This window comes from Bos taurus, chromosome 12, assembly GCF_002263795.3.
Source record: "Bos taurus isolate L1 Dominette 01449 registration number 42190680 breed Hereford chromosome 12, ARS-UCD2.0, whole genome shotgun sequence".
Lineage (NCBI taxonomy): Eukaryota > Metazoa > Chordata > Mammalia > Artiodactyla > Bovidae > Bos > Bos taurus.
This window is the reverse complement of record NC_037339.1, coordinates 3,473,217-3,496,147: the sequence shown is the minus strand read 5'-3', so window position 1 is coordinate 3,496,147 and position 22,931 is coordinate 3,473,217. Positions and strand designations below refer to the sequence as shown.

Below are 22,931 nucleotides of genomic sequence, written 5' to 3'. Positions count from 1 at the left end.
GCAGGCAGGTAAGTTTCCACTGCCCTTTAGCAAAGGGATCACAGCCAGTGAAGCCAGAACATGGTCCCTAGAACTATCTTGCTCCACAGCCAGTGAAGCCAGAACATGGTCCCTAGAACTATCACCCTACCACAGCTGGAGCCATCACCCCACCACAGCTGGAGCCATCACCCCACCACAGCTGGAACCATCACCCCATCACAGCCGGAGCCATCTCCCCACCGCAGCTGGAATCATCACCCCCACCACAGCTGGAGCCATAACCCCACCACAGCTGGAACCATCACCCCACCATAGCTGGAATCATCACCCCACCACAGCTGGAACCATCACCCCATCACAGCCAGAGCCATCTCCCCACCGCAGCTGGAATCATCACCCCACCACAGCTGGAGCCATCACCCCACCACAGCTGGAGCCATCACCCCACCACAGCTGGAGCCATCACCCGACCACAGCTGGAATCATCACCCCACCACAGCTGGAGCCATCACCCCACCATAGCTGGAACCATCACCCCACTACAGCTGGAATCATCACCCCACCACAGCTGGAGCCATCACCCCACCATAGCTGGAACCATCACCCCACCACAGCTGGAATCATCACCCCACCACAGCTGGAGCCGTCACCCCCCCCCACACACACCTAGAACCGGACACCTCTTCAGCCTTGCTTGCTTAAGGATGGCAGCAGTGCAGGTCCCACACAGCCCTGATTGATGCCTTGGTGTGTCTGAGCTCAGGTACATCTAAGTTGTTGAATCTAGATCCTAAGCTTTCATCCCAGCTGCCACAGAGGCAGAAATGATGAGACTGACTACTGATGTAGGGAATTAACAAAATACAGTGAGTGTGATTAAAAGATGCTAAGTGACAAAATATGGTAAAAATTGAGCTCACCTCACAGAACACTGCTCTCACAAGCCTTAACTCTGCCCAGTTGCAACTCTCTAAAAAGTGTTATGTGGAAACAGAAGCAAGCGACTCTAAAATGAATAATTCCTTAGTGATAAGACTTCACTTAAGTCTTCTTGGCAGCATCTTTATTTCACCCTGTTACAGTGGCTCCTTTTTCTCTGTGCTTAAATATGCTATTTTCTCCCTCTTCAATTAATTAGTAATTAATCCTTCATTTGACTTATCTACTTTTCCACTATTCTCTATATCTCTTTCATCAACTGTATTTTTTTTTAATTCTACTACTGCTGTAGTCAATCCCCCATTCTAATAGCTTTTTGACTCCTGTCTCCATCATTTCATAGCAGCTGCATGAGTGCAAGTCACTCAGTCATGTCTGACTCTTTGCAACCTGGTGGACTATAACCCACCAGGCTCTTCTGTCCATGGAGATACCCCAGGCAAGAATAGTTGAGTGGGTTGCCATTTCCTTCTCCTGGATCTTCCCAACCCAGAGATAGAACCTGCATCTCTATGTCTCCTGTATTGGCAGGCAGGCTCTTTACCACTAGTGCCACCTGGACAATCCCTCCATGGTAGCTGCACTTAGTCATTCAGTCATATCTGACTCTTTGCAACCCCATGGACTGTAGCCCACCAAGCTCCTCTGTTCCATGGGATTCTCCAGGCAAGAATACTGGAGTGGGCTCTCATGTCCTCCTCCAGGGGATCTGCCCAACACATGGATCAAACCCAGGTCTCCCACATTGCAGGCAGATTCTTTACCATGTGAGTCATCAGGGAAGCCCCTACACTACTGAAAACCACAAACTGTACTTCCTTAAGTCCCATGGGCTTTTGGTCCACAGCCTCCTCAACTTCTCTGAAGCATGGGCATCATAGATCTTCTAGAAGCTCTTCCTGCATTCCTTTTCCAGAACTCTTCCTATTTTCCTTCACTTGATCTGTCATCCATTTTTGCATCTCTATTACCTCATGGTATCCACTCCTAAAGTTCTGTCTTCAAACCTATTTTTTCTCTTATGACCTTCCTCAATGAGGTCACTGACACACTATTTCATATTCACTTGTTCATCTGCCCCCTCATTTATTCAACATGTATTAATTGATTGACTACTGGGCAGAAGGCACTCTGCTAAGACCTAGTGATCAAAAAAGTGAGTAAGACACAGGCCCTACCCTCAAGTTACTCAGGGTCCTTCAGGAAAAATCATGGAACAGAGACGTGTCATAAAATCAAGCAGAAAGTGCACAGAGATAGCCATGCACAGCTCTGACATCATCAAAGAGACGAGAGGGGACTGCAGACCAAGGCAGTAGCTGATTGCCTGGAGGAAGTGACAGTGTAACTCCCTAAGTATGTCTTCCCTTTTTGTCTCCATCTCTGCCCTTACACAGCTTGGGTCCACCTTTCTTCCTCTTTGCTGGATACTTGCCCCTCAATGCCATTGAAGAAACTGTTATTTAAATTCAAACATTTCATTCTCACACCACCATTAATTTCCCCCTTTGGTTTCTAATTCACAGTGATATCATCAATGTTTCTTTATCCAGAACAGCTCCAAACCTGTGAGTCTTCATGGACTTGTCCCTCTGCCTCCCTCCAGACATCTGCTTTTTCACAAAATTCTGTTGAATCCTTCTTAAAAACAAGTATAGTACCAGGGAGTAGTTAGCAACATAAAGTGAAGTCGTACAGTCATGCCCGACTCTTTGCGACCCCATGGATAGTAGCCTGCACCAAGCTCCTCTGTCCATGGGATTTTCAAGGCAAGAGTACTGGCGTGGGTTGCCATTTCCTTCTCCAGGGAATCTTCCCAACCCAGGGATCGAACCCAGGTCTCTCACATTGTAGACAGACGCTTTACCGTCTGAGCCACCAGGTAAGTCCACTAGCAACATAGGCTGAGTTCAAATAAAAAGAAAAAGTCACTTAAGTCTGCAGCTGTGGGCAGATGATTTTTGTGTCTCAGGTTCCTCGTCTTTAAAACGGTGATAATAGTTCTTACATCACAGGGTTGTTGTAAAAAGTAAATGAGATGATTTCTTGGAACATATCAACTATGGATCACACACCATCTATTGTTACTCATAATTTCCATGTTGTCCATATCTACTTTTTCCTTCCTAGTGTCTTAATCCTGCCTCTGGTTTTAGACCATTCACGTCTGGGTAGGCATCTTATTGAATGAACTGGACGTTGGGCAAACTTATGAAGTCACTTAATTCTTTTTTTTTTTTCTTTAACTGTCTCCTCACCTGTAGAGTGATTCAATCGTTGCCTGTTGATATATTTCAGTCAGATTGACTAGCGTTTTAAATGTTCACGAGAACACTTCATTCTGGTACTAATAACTAGTTTGATGTAATAATCAAAATTCCAAGCTTACTTCATCTGGAGCTTCTCCCATCACCAACTGGACAGCCCTTCAAATCTGTAAACCTGCCAAGTGGGGCTGAAGTTTGACGGACTTCATTTGTTCTGTACTCCGCTGGCTCCCCGCTCAACCTGCAAGTTACTGCTGTTGACACCTCCAGCGTTAGACCCCGGGGAAGGAAGGAGTAGGGGGTAGAACTTTGGGGGAAGGAAGGAGTAGGGGGTAGAACTTCCGTGGTCCGTGTTTGGATCCTCTGACTTGAAATAGGGCATCCAAAACGGATCCATTCTCTCGGGGGATCATTCAGCTCTGCCATGTGACTTTGGCGAGTGGCTCCCCCAGGAAGCCTGGCATAATGTGCTCCTTCAGTCCTTGGGCCTCAGGCGGTACCACTGCTCCGCTGGGTCACTGCCCACTGCACACCCAGACCTCAGGCATGCTCATGGTCTCAGGCCAACACCCTCCCACAGGCCCACCCCGCTCAGGGAAAGCCCCGCAACCCTCCACGCGCCATGGCTTCATGCTCATTTCCAGAGCATATGGGACTCAATCTCTGTCTCTCTCTCTCTTGCTATTCCCCCGCTCCTTGCTCCCTCCCCCAAAAGTCTCCTGTCTTAGATTGACAGTCACGATTTCTCATTCTAAAATTTATCAGATAGGTGTAAAAGCATTCATTCCCTTGGAGTCCTCAAACCCCCGGTGATACATATCAAGCCCTCCAAAATGTTCCCTTGAAGCTCTACAGGCTGGGTTTAAGCTGCAATGGAAGCGTTTCAGATGAAAGAGGAAATGCTCTGAGTTCTAACAATACCTCCAAAAGAACTGGATGTGTTTTCTCCGCTGCCCTACTGACCAGTCCTAGACCCACTTTATCTATCCCTGAGAGAGGTGATGAGCCTCACAAGGCAGTCTGGGGAGAATTCCTGGGCAAGTGCTATAACCAATTCCTACAGGCACTTGGCATCCTTGTTCTCAGTCTTAGGACTTAATGCCGAAAGTGAAACAGAAGAAGCTCCATTTTCACATCCTGGTCCCGGCATTAGTCTATTCTATACTCCTCTCTATCTAGAATTTTGTCCCCATCAACCAGGTGGGTCTCCCTCAAGCACTGCTTTATGAAACCCTCCAGCTTAAAAACTGCCATTGAATCCCACCGCCCACTGAGGACTTCCGCTACTCCTATTTGGGCTACAAACTTTCTCATGTTTGGCTCATCTGTAATACTTAAAAATAGGATCCTTTCCTAAGGGACTTTTGAATCATTATCATTGCTTTTTAATAAATAAGAGAGACACTCTATTAACAATTAATTAGAATAAATGAAAGGGGACTTTCCCTGCCTAGATGAAAGCAAATGGTTCATGTTTAGGGAGGACTTGCTAAAGTACTTCAAACTGTAAGATAGGCAATCAAAAAAAGGCGGAAATGTTTTCTTCAAACTGTGACCAGATATCATTAAGAACTTCTCTGCAGATTAGAAGCACTCATAATGAACAGCATTCAGCCCTGAATAAATTAATGCATATTTATATATTATCTTAGTCATAAAAAGAATCTTTGGTAGCATATCTGTAGATTAGAAAACTAGAATGATATGTAATTTAGACTAGCTATTTTCTTATTTTAAAAAACACTGTAATTTTTTTCAATACCAAAAGAAAATTTTAGACACCAACTCTTTGTATATTACACTTGTTAAAAACACCATGCAAATGATAATTTTAAATATTGTCCATACAGAGAATGTTTTACTAAAAAAAAAGTAATATACTAAAGCATTCAGAAAAGTTGAAGAATTGAGAAGCATTTTAATCAATTAATAGATTTCAAATTAGATAAGACAGTAAAAGTTTCCTTTTGTGGGAGGAGACTGACAAAATGGAACAATTCAGAGAAAACAAGGGAAAAAAGATGTCCTATATGCTTGGTTCCAATAAAACCTTAAAATGCAAAAGTCTGAAGTTAGCTAGAAACAGATGAATTGTGATTCTTATTTTTGATGAGTCATAGTGTTCAAGAGGAGGGGTATATGAATATAGAATGAGGTTGTTCTAATTCACAGAGGACTTTTAATATATTACTTATATCTTCTTTTCCACTTGAAGAAAGAAATGATCTGACCTCTAAGAGGCACATTTTCAATAAATTCCATAAAACAGCAGGAGAGAATGCAGATTGAAAATGCAGTTCCAGCATCTTGCACTTTAAAAAGCTTTTAAGACCTGTCTCATGCATTTATCTTTTAACAAAGATGAATGCACAAGACACCTCGTATTCTACTCTTCTTGGTAAGGTAGTGATAATGCTAAATCAATGGCACAATGATCAAAGATGAGAACAGGATCAATATTCTGATCAATTGAATTGCTTTAGATATTAAAAAGCAATTATTCCAGAACAAGTCTACATTGGCAAAAATAAGGGTATGTCTGCCTTGTCTAATCATTTCCACTTTAAATATTGACAAACTCGGTTCACAAAGAAAATAACAAATTTTGAAGAATTGTATTGAGCACAAAGTCAGACAAAAATGTGTCTGGTGCAGATAAAAATACAATTATATCCTTTTACACATACCTCTGAAAGGGGAGATTTCCCCTCCCCAATAAAATTTCATAATAAATTTCTAATTTATTATTATGTTTTTTAATAAAAAGCATGCATTTGAGTAGAAAAAAGGAAAGTAGGCTGAGGTTGTACCCTTAGCTGCAGATATAAATCAGAGCTGCTAGGCAGTCATCACAAGGCATCGATTTATAGCTGCAGGTGAGAGGCATAGTAGGTAGAATTAGAATTGGTCCCTGACCTTAAAGAACTTACATTCTGTTTAGAAAGCCAAACCTAAACATATGAAACAGTGTGAGAAGACTTACGAGCAAAATAATGTAATGAGAGCTAACCTTTATTGGCAGCTTCCAATGAGCCAGATACAGCTGTAAGCACTTTGTATGTTGCAGCAGATTCTGTGGGTGAGCTGCCCAGAACTGCATCCGTGGCAGGATACACCCAACACCTAGCTGCCGTCTGCCTTGGCTGCAAACTCCTCAAAGCTTACTGTTCCCCCTGAAAGTGTCCTCCTTAGAAAGGAAGCCAATGAGTCTAGGCATTTACGCACAGCCCCCTCCCCGTACTAATCTGCAGCCAATGGCTGACACAGTAAGGCCACTTTCATTCAAGCTAGGGCCAACTCTGTGGTCTCATTTGTAGTTCATGACTGTCAGTGGGATCAGTCTGGCATTATAGTCTTCTGCTGAGAACCCTACTTTGCCTAGCTTTTTCCTCCTGTTTCTTCCTCCTATCCTCTCTCCTTTCTTTGGGATCTTTCTCTCTCTCTCTCAACAAATCATTTGTTCAGTAAGCTTTGCCTGTAGCTCTGTTTCTCAAAACTCAGACCTAAGACACAGAAGGCTAAGACTCATTCAATTTTCTCAACAGCCTTATAGGGAAATTACTAGAAATACACCCATTTCATGAATGGGAAAACTGAGGCACAGAGAGGTTAAGAGCATGGATGAGGTACCCAGCTCACTCACCCAAATGATAAATCTTGACTTTGATCCTAGGCACTGCTGGCTCGACAGATTGAAAAATCATTGGTTAAAACTGTTCATTTCATGCTATGAATGTTTGCCAAGTGAAGATGTCCCTATGAGTGGCAGAAAGAATTCAGGATTTAAAATAAAGAGACTGATTTTAATGTAAGTGCTTTAACTTCCTGGCCTTATGATTTCTGAGTCCATCACTTGACTTTACAGTATATATTTGTAAAACAGGAGTAGTAATACGAAGCTATTGGGAAGACCAGATGAGATCAAATGTGTGAAGTACGTGGCCTAGAGAAGCCTTCAAGAATGGTAGTAAAATTTTAAATCTGAGAATATCAATATTGCTTTGAAAGCATGCAGCACTTTATAAGTTATAAAATTTTTTATTTAATATCACCTTAGTCGTCACCATAGTCTCATGGCAAAAATATTATTGAATCTAATTTGATTATAAAAAATTGGCACTTGGGAAATTTTCAAAGTTATTTGACAGAACCAAAACCCACATTTAAGATATCTGAATACAATTTCAGTATCTTTATCTTTATACTACAGTTTCTTAAATTATAATTTGAAGATACTCTAATGATTACTAGAAAATGTCATTTTATTCCTCTCTTGCCATCTGAAGGAAATACCAACATTTTAAAAAAACAGTGAGTGCTATTATGCCTAGAGGAATTAACAAAAGTAAGAAAATATGTAAGTGAAGTCGGGGAGACAGTTTCAGAAGACTCTCTATGAAGGACAGAACATTTGAGCTCAATTTTTATTTCTTCAACGGGGAAATATTTGTTGAGTAACTTTTGTATTTCAAGCACTTTTCTTTAGAAAGACAAAGACAGATGTTGGTAAAGAAACAAGATAAGTAGAAGCAGGGTCAGAAAGGAAAGAGCATCTTCAAGAAAATAGGAGTAATATATCTCAGGAATCTAAGAAAGAATCATGAACCATACAACTGGAAAGTTCATTTGGAACAGATGGTTGGGGACAGAGAAATTCCAAGTTAGGGTTGAGAGGTTGAAGGAGAGCCATTGAAAGCCATTGAGAGCTGTTGAGCACTGTGGGTGTTTGTGACATTATTCCAGTTTTACTTCAGGATCTATGACAGTGAGATGATGGATTTGAGTAAGCAGAAGGTGGAAAGAAGAAATACTGAAACCCTAGCAAAAGGTTAAAGGAAAAGATGTTAAGCTTTCAGAGGTCAAAGTAACAGGATTTGTTGATTAATCAGCTGCAAGGGGATGATAAAAAGAAGAAAGTCCAAAATAACTTTGCAAACATTTCATTTTCATAACATACTGAAACAAGAAAAGATCTAACCCAAGACCTTGCCCTTTTTCAAACTCTAGCTCTCCCAGTGAATTGCTAGCTAAATAAACATATGTAAGTTCCTTTTCCTTTTTCTGTGACTATATCTGCATTATGGGGATAATTGTACCCACTTCCTCAGATTGGTGCAAACAGTAAATGAATTCTAACAAATGCACCTGCTGCAAAGGGGCTCTCAGAAAACTTTCCATTATCATGACACACTCTGACAAAAAGAAAAATGCTATAAGACATGATTTACAAGAGAAAGCAAGAGTTTGGCATGAAAGGCTGCTACTGTCAGAAGAATTGGGTTTGTTTCCCAGCATTGTCTTTTAGTTTTGGAATTTTTTCCCTATCGTTCTTTTCCTTGATATCTATGACTGCCCCAGAAGGAGAGAGAGACTAGTCTTTTTAAATTCCAAAATAAAAATGCCATAGAAATAGGTCACCACTAAAAAGAATAATTAAATCATCCATTCGTGTACTAGTCCAACAGACACATAAACCCATGACCTCAGAAACTCACACAATAAAGTTTTTCCCCATGCACAATTTTCTCATGCTGCACAGCATTGTAAACCAACTAAATTGGTGGAGAATTGGAAAAATAAAAATTAAAAGTATGAAATTCTAATGTTCTTAGTGAAAATTTAGAGTAATTGACACAGTTCAAAAGAATCAGGAATATCTGAATAATATGCTATGTAAAGTTAAAACATATTTTTTGTGTGACCAGCAATTGTTCCTTTCTAATGACATGATGAAATCAATAGGTCTTTGGTCTTCTGAAACTTTCCTAGTTTTAATTATCTGTAGATGATTCTCAGGAACATCTTAAGACAATGAGCATCCTTTCTGATACTCATGATTAAATACCATGGAAGAAGTCTCTACGTACCCATCCCCATTTATATATTCTATTAGCACCTATTGTTGATCCTCCATTTAAAAAGATTCACATTTTTAGAGCAGCTTTAGGTTCCCAGGAATCCTGAGCAGCGGCAGGACAGAGATTTCCCATACACTTTCTGCCCCCACACATAAATAGTACCCCCATTATCAACACCCATTCCCCACTAGTGCACTGGCAACAGCTGATGAACTTACACTGATGCATGTTTATCACTGGAGTTCGCAGGTTACCTTAGAATTCACTCTTGAAGCTGTCCAGTCTATGAGTTTGGACAGCTTCACTAGAACATGTATCTCTCATTATAGCATCCACAGAATAGTTTTATTGTCCTGTGTGCTCCTGATTCTTCATTTTCTCGATTTTCATTTTAGTCAGGGTTACTGCAGCTATTCCAGGAAAACTACTCCCTGAATCCATAGAAACAGTTTTAAAAGTAATGTACTTAAGATGAGGTTAAAGAAAGTCAAAGTGTTAGTTGCTCAGTCATGTCCTATTCTTTGCAACCCCATGGTTACTCTTTGTAACCCACCATGGCTCCTCTATCCATGGGATTCTCCAGGCAAGAACATGGACACAATTGGGCTGCCATGTCATCCTCCAGGGGATCTTCCTGACCCAGGATCAAGCCCAGGTCTCCTGAATTGCAGGCAGATTCCTTACCATCTAACCCACTAGGAAAGCCCCAAGATAAGGCTAAAGAGTGATCTAATAATATCTGTTTCCTGTTTTTTGAGATTTGTATGTGGTATATATTATTTTTCTGCATTTTTCTCATTTAATATAAATTAACTAAATTTAGCCTAAATATAGTGATCCTTATGTATGTACTTCATAACAGAATCTTCTTCATACAGTGGGAGAATTGTGCTTAGGAAGCAAACTCCCAGTCTTAACTAAGGCTTCATGTTTTCTATAAGATGCCAAAGAAATTTTCAAGCAGATATTCAGTACTAACTAAAAAGGGAAACTGCTATAAATTTGATCACTTAAGTGAGACACTGAAAAAGAAACTATAACATAAAACACTGTGATGTTTCATCCAATACTTATCACCTTCACCCCAAAGTTTGCAAAAAATGTCTCCAGACATTGCCAAAATTTCACTAAAGAACAGAATTGCCCTTGGTTTAGAACCACTTCAGATAAATAAGACAAGCATTAACATTTCCAATATTCCTCTTAGTTTAGGAAGGAATGGGTGACCCAGTTCTAATCAATGAGATGTAAGGAAAATATGATGAAAAAATTTTGGAAATGAATGTCCTCCCTTGGGAAAGCCCCCCTTTTTTTCTGGTTTTGTCACTGTCTTCCTTAGAGTTGAGGCTGCCATGCTTTGAGCATGAGAAGAAAGTCAGAAGCATAGCTGGTCTGCTGATTCAGAACCCCCAGTGTTGTGCTGCTGTTTCTCAAAGCCAGCAACTGCCTGTGGACAGACTTTTAACTGTGAGAGAACAAAAGTCCTCTATTACTCTGCACATTTTCAGTTCAGTTCAGTCGCTCAGTCGTGTCCGACTCTTTGCAACCCCATGAATCCCAGCACACCAGGCCTGCCTGTCCATCACCAACTCCCAGAATTCACCCAGATTCACGGCCATTGAGTCAGTGATGCCATCCAGCCATCTCATCCTCTGTCGTCCCCTTCTCCTCCTGCCCCCAATCCCTCCCAGCATCAGAGTCTTTTCCAATGTGTCAACTCTTCACATGAGGTGGCCAAAGTACTGGAGTTTCAGCTTTAGCCATCATTCCTTCCAAAGAAATCCCAGGGCTGATCTCCTTCAGAATGGACTGGTTGGATCTCCTTGCAGTCCAGGGGACTCTCAAGAGTCTTCTCCAACACCATAGTTCAAAACATCAATTCTTTGGAGCTTAGCTTTCTTCACAGTCCAACTCTCACATCCATACATGACCACTGGAAAAACCATAGCCTTGACTAGACAGACCTTTGTTGGCAAAGTAATGGCTCTGCTTTTCAATATGCTATCTAGGTTGATCATAACTTTTCTTCCAAGGAGTAAGCGTCTTTTAATTTCATTTTAATTAGGTGCTATTTTTCTTACAACTGAAGACATTCTCACTACATGCCTTAAACAAGCATCTCATTGTCTTCAAAACTCCATTTTCATTATTTTTAAATGTGTATATTGCTGGTAACTGGCAGGAATTGTTGAGTTAATTTTTAAAAAAATGTGCATAGAGTAGGTATGTCTGGCACAGAAATGCCAGGCAGTGGTAGCTGGCATTAAAAATGGTTCAGGAAATGGTAGCTATCATCATTTGTCATTTGACATGGCATTGATGCTTTTGAACTCTGGTGCTGGAGAAGACTCTTGAGAGTCCCTTGGGCAGCAAGGAGATCACACCAGTCAATTCTAAAGTAAATCTACCCTGAATATTCATTGGAAAGACTGATGCTGAAGCTAAAGCTCTGATACTTTGACCACCTGATGTGAAGAGCCAACTCATTGGAAAAGACCCTGATGCTGTGAAAGACTGAAGGCAAGAGAAGGGAGTGACAGAGGATGAAATGGTTGGATGGTATCACTGACTCAATGAACATGAGTTTGAACAAACTCCTGGAGATAGTGAAGGATAGGGAGACCAGGCGTGCTGCAGTCCATGGGGATCCCAAAGTGTTGGATATGACTTAGTGACTGAACAACAGCAGCAACAGCATGGCGTTACTTGATATTTAATGACATTCTTTTAATTCCTCCTCCTTCTTGCTCAATAATACTCCAGATAAGACATCCTGGGACCTCACTCTAGACTGAACCCAGTGTAGGACCCCACTCTAGGCTGAACCAAGTCCTGAAATGGCAGTTCCTAGTTGGAGTTCAAAGATAGCCTTCTGAAGATGGACTTCCTGAAGTAGTGTTCAAAATATGTAAGCGTGATATCAACATGAACTCAGGAGAGTCTATTGCTTTTATCAGCCTTTCAGGGGACTCCAAAGAGGTTAACTCAAAAATGTATTGACCATGAGCCCTGAGGAGCTTCTTGGTAAGACTACTGTAGGTAGTCAACGTACATCCTCTGCTTTTGAAGAAAAACTGCTTCAGGAAGTTCAGTGGGAAAAGAAAATATGCTTATTATTAACACAAAGTTACAACCTGGGTGACCTGATAGGAGAAGACAGGCCCTACAAACAGAGAAATAATGTTAGCTTTTAAAATAATACAGAAAACGCCTCTTCAAGAACTCCCCCTCAAATATGGATTGCCACAGAAAAGCTGATTTCTTTAATGAATCTCAATTCCCTATTTAAATGATAAATTGGGAGGTAAATTCAAGGTTCTCTCCTCCCTAAAAGAGTATATTTGACCCTCCTTGGAAGAGAAAATAAGAATGCTTGATTCTACAAAATAAGAACAAATCTAGTTTGGAGTGAATTTGTCAAGAAAAAGTCATGTTTTCCTACCTAATGCACACATTTTTTTTCCCTTACCTGATTGTTATATATCTAAGGATTTAAGATAATTGATCACAAGCTTTAGATATCCTTCAAAATATTATAAATAACTCATCTTAAAAGTTAGCCTTCCTTTGAAGAATTAATCATTCTTCCTTTCATAAATCTGCCTTTGGGAAAAATACACTTTTCTTCAGAAGAAGCTATAGAAAGAAATGATCAAAATTAGAGAATGAGAGAGGAGACTAGAAATGGGGCCAGATGATGAAGAGAAAAGCCAGTGATCTATTATGGGAAATGAGTCCAGTCTCATGCAGCACCTGTGAATTAGCTGTTCCATTGCAACAAATGTGCCTTGATAGGGTTAATTTACCATACAGGGATAAAAAAAGTTACATCTAAAAATATTTTACATAAGAATGCAAAAATAAACTTGATTTCTGGATGAGATTAAATGCATTCACAGACATATTATTACAAAGAGCCAGTTTGAAAAGCTAAGTGGAATAGCAGAAACTTCTGTGTTCTTTTTCAGGATTTAATTCAGTTATCTGGCATGTACCTTTGCTACACACTGCATTGCCTGCAACAATGCGACAGCCTGTTCCCTGCACCAGCTCCCTGAACGAGACTTGTAAAAAGCCCCATAATATCACTGAAGGTCATTGTCAAGTAGCAGAGATTCTAACTTTTTTTTAGATTTGCAAGCAGAGATACCTCAGGAATATTAACCAACTCAGTCCTTCAACAACAATTATCCTTATTAAATAAAATCTGTATCAGCTGAATCTTCAGCACAAAAGAAATTAGAACTGCTATGGCAAATCTGCAGTGTAAATCCATGGCAGTAACTGATTTTCGCAAGAGAATATTAATCAAGAAAAGTTTTAATTTTATCAACTCTACTAATGAAAAGACATTTTCTGTTACATATCACACAAAGCCTGATGGGGTGAAGAAGTGCAAGTCTTAAGCCTCTAGATTTTAGCTGATGTATTACTTCTCCAAATTCACAATGCTTTTGAAGTGCCTCGGATCTTAAATCAAGGAACTTGCACTACAAAGGGAGCCACGGTGAAATTAACTTTTTCCTATCCTTGTAGACTCTATTACTTTTCTTGTCTTACCACCTTCACATGACAGATGTGTAATACCCAGGGAGGCAGACATTTCATATAAAGACCTTAATGGCTAATTTAGTGAGCAAACAAGCTGTGACACAAATCTCCTGCTCCTTTAACCCATCATTGGCAACCTTGATCAAGACAGTCTACAGAGAATGAGATGGCTGGATGGCATCGCTGACTCGATGGACATGAGTCTCAGTGAACTCCGGGAGTTGGTGATGGACAGGGAGGCCTGGCGTGCTGCAATTCATGGGGTCACAGAGTTGGACACGACTGAGCAACTGATCTGATCTGAAGCTAAGAACACAGCAGTTGCATCCTTTTTCTTGCAGTTGTATTATTTTCTTTAATGTTTATGCTTAAAAAACAGCAGACTACATCTATTGTCAACATTGTTTCAAAATAAATCAAATCTCAAGATAACAGATACTCTCTTCCTCTACAGCTGTGGCATGTTTCTCTTTTTTAAAAAATTGAAGTATAATTGATTTACAAGGTTTTGTTAGCTTCATGTGCACAGCAAAGTGATCCAGTTATGCATACATACTATTTTTCATATTCTTTTCCATTACTATTTATTATAAGATATTGCATATATTTCCCTGTGTTATATAGAAGGTCTTTGTTATTTATCTGTATTATATACAGCAGTTTGTATCTGCTAATCCCAAACTCTTAATTTATCCCTCTCCTAGCCCCTCCCCCTTTCATAACCATAAGTTTGTTCCCTGTGTTTGTGAGTCTGGCACGTTCCTCAGTCTCAGTAAGCACCAGGTCTTCTGTACGTAAGTACCTGTTAAATGGGACTCCTAAACTGCCCACTCACAGGCTTAGTTTACTAGAGAAGACAGTATATAAATCAGTCAGCATGTGTGTCTGACACACAGCAAGTGCACAATGCACAGTAGTTGTTATTGTTGTTTTTTCCTTGACCAGAGTTTTTGAGGGGGAAAATGCTTATCTTCACAATTTTCCACTGTGATCACAGTTTTTATTTACACATTTTGAAAAATGAACAAATAAGGAGGAAGAAGTAAGTTGCATCTACACATGTTTACTGAGACTTCTGTCTGTACTGAAGTTCACAGAAGGACAATTCAGAAAGTGTTAAAGTGCTTTTCACTGCTTCTAATACCCTGAAGGGCCAAACAGGTGTGATATTAAGGATTCCTTCTCAATGTTTGTGCAAAACTTTCTTGCCACGTCCTTATCTCCATCACTCCCAACCACTGGTTAGGGGAGGATTTGGAAAAGTGGTTGATAAATGCAAGTTCTGATGTTTGAAGGAGCCCTCTGGAAACCTCCAGAAGCAATACCAGATTGACACAGTAATGCAAGGAATGAAGTAAATGGAGGAAGAGGACAGGGTGGTCAGTGAATTTAAAAAAGAGAGAATAAGGGAGTCCATGAATGTTCATTGGAAGGACTGATGCTGAAGCTGAAGCTCCAGTACTTTGGCCACCTGATGTGAAGAGCCTGCTCATTGGAAAAGATCCTGATGCCGGGAAAGACTGAAGTCAGGAGAAGGGGATGACAAAAGATGAGATGGTTGGATGGCATCACCAACTCGATGGACAAGGGTTTGAGCACACTTCAGGAGATGGTGAAGGACAAGGAAACCTGGCGTGCTGCCGTCCATGAGGCTGCAAACAGGTGGACACAACTGAGGGACTGAACAACACGGGGAGCCCAGGATACAAGCGCTCAGTTCAGTTCCGTCACTCAGTCGTGTCCGACTCTTTGCGACCCCATGGACTACAAGTGCTCAACATATATTTAAGGAACATTTATTATATGCCCACTATTTTAACAGGCACAAGATATCTATAATGAGAGAGAGGATGATCAAATGTATGTAGGCAGAATGCAACATTTATCCTTGAGAAGATCCAAACAGACTCAGATATAAATATAAGTGCATGTATTTATAATAATATAATGCTAAACTACATGGTGTGGATAAAAAAGGGTTTTTCCAATGTATTAAGAGATACGAAATATACAAAATAGCAAGTCACATTACCTGGGGGAGTGCAAAAGAATGATATTTGAGCAAAATATTAAAGGCTAGGTATTAGTTTATGGGCTTCCATAGGTAGCTCAACAGTAAAACTAAATAAATAAATAAATCTACTTGCAATGCACGACATGCAGGTTTGATCCTAGGGTTGGGAAGATTGCTTGTAGAAGGAAATGGCAATCCACTCCAGTATTCTTGCCTGGAAGTTTCCAAGGGCAGAGGAGCCTGACCTGGCGGGCTACAGTCCATGGGGTTGCAAAGAGCTGGACATGCCTGAGTAAGTAAAGAATTGCTTAGTTTAGTAAACAAGGAAGGAAGAGAGATTTCAGTGAGAGGTTGTAAGATGGATGTGAAAGAGATTGAAAATCAAGTTGGAAAGTCAATGTGAGGCCTCAAATTTTGAAACCTTCTATTTCAGGTCAAACAAACTGTGGAAAATTCTTTAAGAGATGGGAATACCAGAGTACCCACCACCTTATCTGTCTCCTGAGAAACCTGTATGTAGATCAAGAAGCAACACTTTGAACCAGACCTGGTTCAAATGGAACAGGAACAATGTTCCTGGAACAATGGACTGGTTCCAAATTCGGAAAGGAGTACATCAAGTTTGTATATTGCCACCCTGCTTATTTAACTTACATGCAGAGTACATCATGAGAAGTGCCAGGCTAAATGAAGCACAAGCTGGGATCAAGATTGCTGGGAGAAATCAATAACCTCAGATATGCAGATGATACCTCCCTTATGGCAGAAAGCTAAGAGGAACTAAAGAGCCTCTTGATGAAAGTGAAAGGGGAGAGTGAAAAAGCAGGCCTGAAACTCAACATTCAAGAAACTAAGATCATGGTATCTGGTCCCATCACTTCATGGCAAATACATATGGAAACAATGGAAATACTGACAGACTTCATTTTCTTGGGCTCCAAAATCACTGCAGATGGTGACTGCAGCCATAAAATTAAAAGATGCTTGCTCCTTGGAAGAAAAGCTATGACAAACCTAGACAGCTTATTGAAAAGCAGAGACATTACTTTACCAACAAAGGTCCCTCTAGTCAAAGCTATGGTTTTTGCAGTAGTCATCTATGGATGTGAGAGTTGGACCATAAAGGCTGAATGCCAAAGAATTGATGCTTTTGACCTGTGCTGTTTGAGAAGACTCTTGAGAGTCCCTTGGACTGCAAGTTGATCAAACCAGTCAATACTAAAGGAAATCAATTCTGAATATTTATTGGAAGGACTGAAACTGAAGCTCCAATACGTTGGCCATCTGATGCGAAGAAGTGACTCATTGGAAAAGACCCTGATGCTGGGAAAGATTGAATACAGGAGAAGGGGATGACACAGAATGAGATGGTTGAATGGCATCACTGATTCAATGGACATGAGTCTGAGCAAGCTCCAGGAGATGGTGAAGGACAGGGAAGCCTGGTGTTCTGCAGTCCGTGGGGTCACAAAGAGTTGGACACGACTGAGTGACTACAACAACAATCTCATGTCAATGTGTCAGGCCTTCATCTGTAAGCAATGGAGCATGATTGTAGATCTTTTAGCAAAGAAGTGACATGGATGTAGACTTGCTTTAGGAGCTTCAGTGTGATTTCCTATCATCCTTGTGGTCAAAAATCCCACAGCCTCTGTATATGACACAGAGGTGGTTACACTGTGATGTTCAGTTATTTAAAGACTTAAACACTGCTTGGGGAAGTGAAATACACCAAAGGGACATGGCAAGGGACCTACAAAATCACAGACTGAAATCAACATTAGGAACCTTTATGTCTGGCAATGACCACCAGTGCTGAAATCAAAAATAACTGTCATTAGATTCTGTCAGTCACTGGAACTACACCATCTTAAAAAGAGGCTGCTGTAGTCATAATGATGAACACCCCTGCCAGTATCTTTGGGAACTGCCAATAAGGAGAGAAACTGCCTACTTTTTGTTTCTTTGAAACTGCTGAAGAACCTGGCATTACCCATTGACGGGCATCATCACAGATCAGCAGATATTTCTGTTTTATTGGCTTGGGGTTAATTAAGAGAATAATAATTTGTGGGATAACCTTATAATAAAATGATCTTATGATTCTAAAAAAAAGAAGAAGAAAATGCTCAGGCAGCTGTTGAAGGAATGATCGGGACACCAGTTTAGACAAGCGAGCACCTAGAATGCGACCAAACTGGTCCAACAGAGAACAATGCTGAATTGAGAACAGGCGGATAACTGAAAGCTATATAGGATGGAAAAAATGTGTTCAATGAAGATTCAGAGTCAGGCTCAAACTAGTGATGAGAGCAGAGCCAAATTAGCCAGTTAAACATACAGACATCTGAATGAGACACACATAAAATAATTCACTGAGGCTTTTCCAAAGGTAGAATGTCCTCTCTTATATAAAGTAACTTGAAAGCACGTACTGCTTACACCCTTTGTTTTTGATTCATTCTTTCAGGACTTGTGAACTTCATGCTGTTAGGTAAAACTGACAGTTCCCATCTCTCATCCTGCACCAAGCACTGTACAAAGAGCTTCATAAATATTAATGACTGGACCACAAGGCGCCCAGAAGTTGGTCAGACAGTATTCTGGGTCTTTCTGGATAAGATTAACATATGAATCTGAAGACTGAGTAAAGCAGACTGCCCTCTTTAACGTCTGTGGCCCTCATACAATCAACTGAAGGCCTGAGTGGAACAGAAATGCTGAGGAAGAGGGAACCTCTCCTTCCTGATTGCTGGAGCTGGGACATCCATTTTCTGCCCTCAGATGGGAACTCACACTCTCAGCATCCCTGGTTCTCAGGCCTTTGAACACAAATGAAACTACAGTTCTGGGTCTTCTGGGTCTCTGACTCGTTGACTGCAGATCTTGAGGTTCCTCAAGCTCCATGATTATGTTAAGCAGTTCCTTATAATAAAGGTCTTGGTTATGTTTCTCTGGAGAACTGTCAACTAATGTAATTTATTTACTCCTTGTAAAATTATTTTAAGGAAAGTCCAGTCATCCTGATTTTAGGATGAAAAAAGTAAAACACAGAAGGATTAAGTAACATGATATCATCCTAGAGCTAAACACATAAAGGATAGAGTATGTCAGGGAGTGAGTTCCAATCACTTAGAATGTAATTACCACCACAGCCTTGATATTCAAAAGGCCGGTGTTGACTCTAATTGGCCACTTTTTACCTATTTAACCTTGAACAATTTACTCAAGTTTCCCAAACTTCACTTTCTGCTTCCTAGAGCTGGTAGACAACCAAGAAAACAAAGCACACAGAGAGTTGTGCACTTTTTTAGTCCTCTTTATAGATGACAAAGCTTCCCTGGTGGCTCAGGTGGTAAAGCATCTGCCTGCAATGAGGGAGACCCGGGTTTGATCCCTGGGTCGGGAAGATCTCCTGGAGAAGGCAATGGCAATCCACTCCAGTATTCTTGCCTGGAGAATCCCATGGATGGAAGAGCCTGGTAGGCTACAGTCCATGGGGTTGCAGAGTCGGACACAACTGAGCGACTTCACTTTCACTTTATAGATGACAAAAGTGAAGCACAGAAAAGATGAGTACACTTGGCCCTTGAACTCAGGGGTTTCAACTGCACAGGCCCACTTTCATGGGGACTTTCTTCAATAGTAAATACTGATACTTGTGGATATGGAGGGCCAACTATAAGTTATATTTGGACTTCCAACTGCATGGAGGGTCAGTGCCCCTAACCCTCACATGGTTCAAGGGTCAAGTGTAATTTTTTCAGAGTCTCACAGCTGAAAAGTAGACACCCTGAAGTATAAAAAGAGCTATTCCAGTAATCAAGAAATAGAACTTCAGGCTAATGAATATCATGATAATTATGATATTCAAACAGGGTGAGGTAGGGCCCCTGTTTGTGAACCATCATACCCTGTTAATAGATAATATATACATATTAAAAGATCATTTCTTCTTCAATCTCTTTAACCAGGATTTCATTTTTATCTTTGGATAATAAAAATTGATGTATCTCCATGTCTCTACTCTTATCCCAAAGCTGTAGCGTTTTCTTAAATTGTCCATGTTAGGCCAGTGAATATGCCTGGGTTTCTACATTTTTTTCTGTTTGGTATTCCAGTTTTTAAAGCTAACCCCAAGCTCCCAGTGACTCTTAGGTCTCCTGCATTGGTAGACAGGATCTTTACCATTAGCATCACCTGGGAAGCTCCTAATTGGCTTTGGATCACCATTAATCACTTACCCACTTTGACTTCAAGGTAAGCTGAAGGGATGGCAAGAATTAACCTACACAGAATAAAGTGTGGGACCTGACCAAAGACGTGAGATACAAGGCAAGTTGCAGGCCAGAGGAGCTGAATTTTACAACTGACACGGAGAGTCAATGCCGCAATAGAAGTCTGGGGAATGCAACATGGGGGAAATTCTTGCAATGTATTGAGGACAGACAATAGGACTAGGACCCAGCAGATTGGCTCAGCAAGCTGTCTGGGGGCTGAAAATGAACTCTGAAAGGGGATGGAAAAGCTGGAATACTTACTGCTTTCAAAAATAATTTGTGGAAATTTCAGCCAATTTGTGGAAACAGTCTGACACTTCTCAGCTAATTTAGGGTATAAGAGAGAGAAACTAATTCTGAATCTTTCTTGGCCTATGCTTGCAACTTCAGATTTGCTAGTCTGTTCATTTCCATGTAAAGACAATAAAAAGGGAGAAAAACCTGGACATTTCTGGATATACATTTGAACTATTAAATTTGGAAAAGACAAGATAGAGGGTGATTCTTGCTAGCTCCAATATTCTTGCATGCATGCACACAAATACAGTCACAAACTCATTCACATACTCACAGTATCTCTCGCTCACTCTCACACACAAATACATACACACACACTTACACCCTTTCTATATGTTTATCTTGTTTCAAATCAAGTGTGAGGTTATTGGATCTTGTCCCCGACTTCTCCTTCCAGCTGTCCACCTCAAAGATAAATCACTTATCTTACTATAAATTCTATCAGAAGAATCTTTTCTGCTAAGTTATTAGAATTGTGATGGGAAAAAAATTATGACAGACATAGTATCTCAGTGTTTATCAAAGCAATTGACAAAGATTCTCATGTAGAATGGAAATTAAGGAGGGATGTAATAGTAGATGCTCTGTAAAAGAAAAAAAAAGAAAGAAAATGAATTAGTAACTGGTTTGATACCATATTTAAAAATAATTACAAAGAACATCAATCAGCTTGGGAATCTGACAGAACTGTGTATAAACTGTGCTGTTTTTACCTTTTTGTAGCCATGGACAACTTCATTCTTCAAAGCTTTTATTTCCTTAACTCTATAATATGTCTTAAAAACAACAGCAACAGTAACATTCTTTATACGGTGGGTCTGAAGATTAAATGACAGTTTACTAAGAGTTCTTAGCATAGTGATCTATCTTTCTTGGCTCAATTTAAAAAAAAAAAAAACTCTTTAGAGTTGTGCTTCTCAAAGATAAAACGTATCATCTTGAAAGGATGTCCACTCGATGATATAGAAAATAATCAAATATCAAAGAGTCAAATGTTGTTGGAGGAAACAACACTTAGATCCATCAGTCTATGATCTTATCCCTAAATTATCAGACAGTTGGGGTTAGAAGGATCTTTCAGCAGATGGCAGGTGTCATGTTACTGGGGCTGAAGAGTCTAGGAGTGTTACACAATGGAGCTGTCAGAAAGTGTTTCACTGAAGTAATAAACACCTCTACTCAAACGGGCTCAGTTAAACAAATATAATTATTTTAACCATAACAATCCAAAAATACATTAGGGTTAGTGCTTTAGAGATATTATCCAGGAAATTTCTTATTTCATCTTCCATCAGCAGGGTCGATTCCATCCTAAGTGTTTTCCTCATGGTTCTAAAATGGCTGCCAGCAACACCCGAGGAAGCTTGCTTTCTGTTTCATAGGTTTTTCACTCCAAACTCTCCTTTCAGTACAGTTGGGTCATTTACGACATAAGCTCCAGCCTACCTCCAGAGGAAAGGCACTGATTGGCTTACTTGGTGTGGATGCACAATTGGATGAGTGAATGGAATCAGCTCTGCAGGAAGCACCTCCTTGGCCGGATGCCGCGGTGAGGCCAGGGGCTGAGGCTGCTCGAAGCTGATCTGGTTCTCGGGCTGTCACCCGGGCCCCTTTGGCGCCGACACGCCTAAGGAAGCTGGAGCAACGAACAGGCCCGCGGCAGTTCCCGTGGCTGCGGGATGGTGGGCACAGTGATGCGGGTTGTAGAGCGCGGGAGAGACGTGGGCCGGTGGGCTAAAAGCCAGAGCAGGGAGCCAGAAAGACCACTTTCCCCTCAGGTCCTGCAGCGACTGGCGTGTAAAGGCGTGTAAAGGCGTGTAAAGGCGTGTCACCATAGCCATCCATGCCAAAGCTGGTTCCAAACAAAATGCCGGTGACAGACGTGACAACCGAGGCTGTGAGTGTAGACATCACAGCGCCTCCGACCGAGGGAGAGGCCAACGCAGAGCTGTACCTCTGTCTTTCCAAGGTCTTAGAACTCGGGAAGAGTGATGTGGTTTTGGATAAGGGCGGTAAATCTCCTGAAAAAGTGGTCAGGCTTTTGGCCTCCACACCTCCAGAAGAGATCTTGGAGAAACTGAAAAAGCAAGTTGAAAATAAATAAAAGCAAGACACGCAAAGTACGTCTTTGAGAAACTTTTTTTATTGCTAATGATGGAGAGACTGTTAAAATATACTTAAATACACAGAATAGACAGATAAATTTAATAAGAACAGGACTCAAAAAAGAAGTATGAAGATTAAAAGTACTGGACATGGAACTTAGGTTCTCAAATCCCTGTTCCCAAACAGCTTGGGACATGTTACCCTGATTTTACAGAATTACAAAGTACAGAGCCAGAAAGGATATTTAGGATGGCCTGATTCAGCCCCTTTCATTTTGTGATGAGGCTTCTGACTTCAGAAGTTGAGAGTATTCAGGATCACTCGGTGCAAGATGGCAACTAGAACTTGGATCCCTTGGCTCCTCGCTGAATGCACTTTATCCTGGTTGTAAATTAAAATGGTAATATTTCCACAGCATTACTGGAATCCTGGGGACTACCTTCTAATCCAGTTTAAAAGTGACAGAGGAAACCTGTCACACTGCTTCATAGTGTCACTTTATATTTTAAAATGCTTATGTAAATGGCTTCCCTGGTAGCTCAGCTGGTAAAGAATCCACCTATTATGCAGGAGACCCTGGTTCAATTCCTGGGTCAAAAAGATCCACTGGAGAAGGGATAGGCTACCCAGTCGAGTA

At 40.8% G+C, this 22,931-nt stretch overlaps 1 pseudogene; it reads left to right on the top strand.

Moving 5' to 3' along the window:
- The first annotated feature begins 12,048 nt into the window (after window positions 1–12,048).
- Window positions 12,049–22,314, top strand: LOC112449024 (UPF0235 protein C15orf40 homolog; annotated as a pseudogene).
- The last annotated feature ends 617 nt before the right edge of the window (window positions 22,315–22,931 follow it).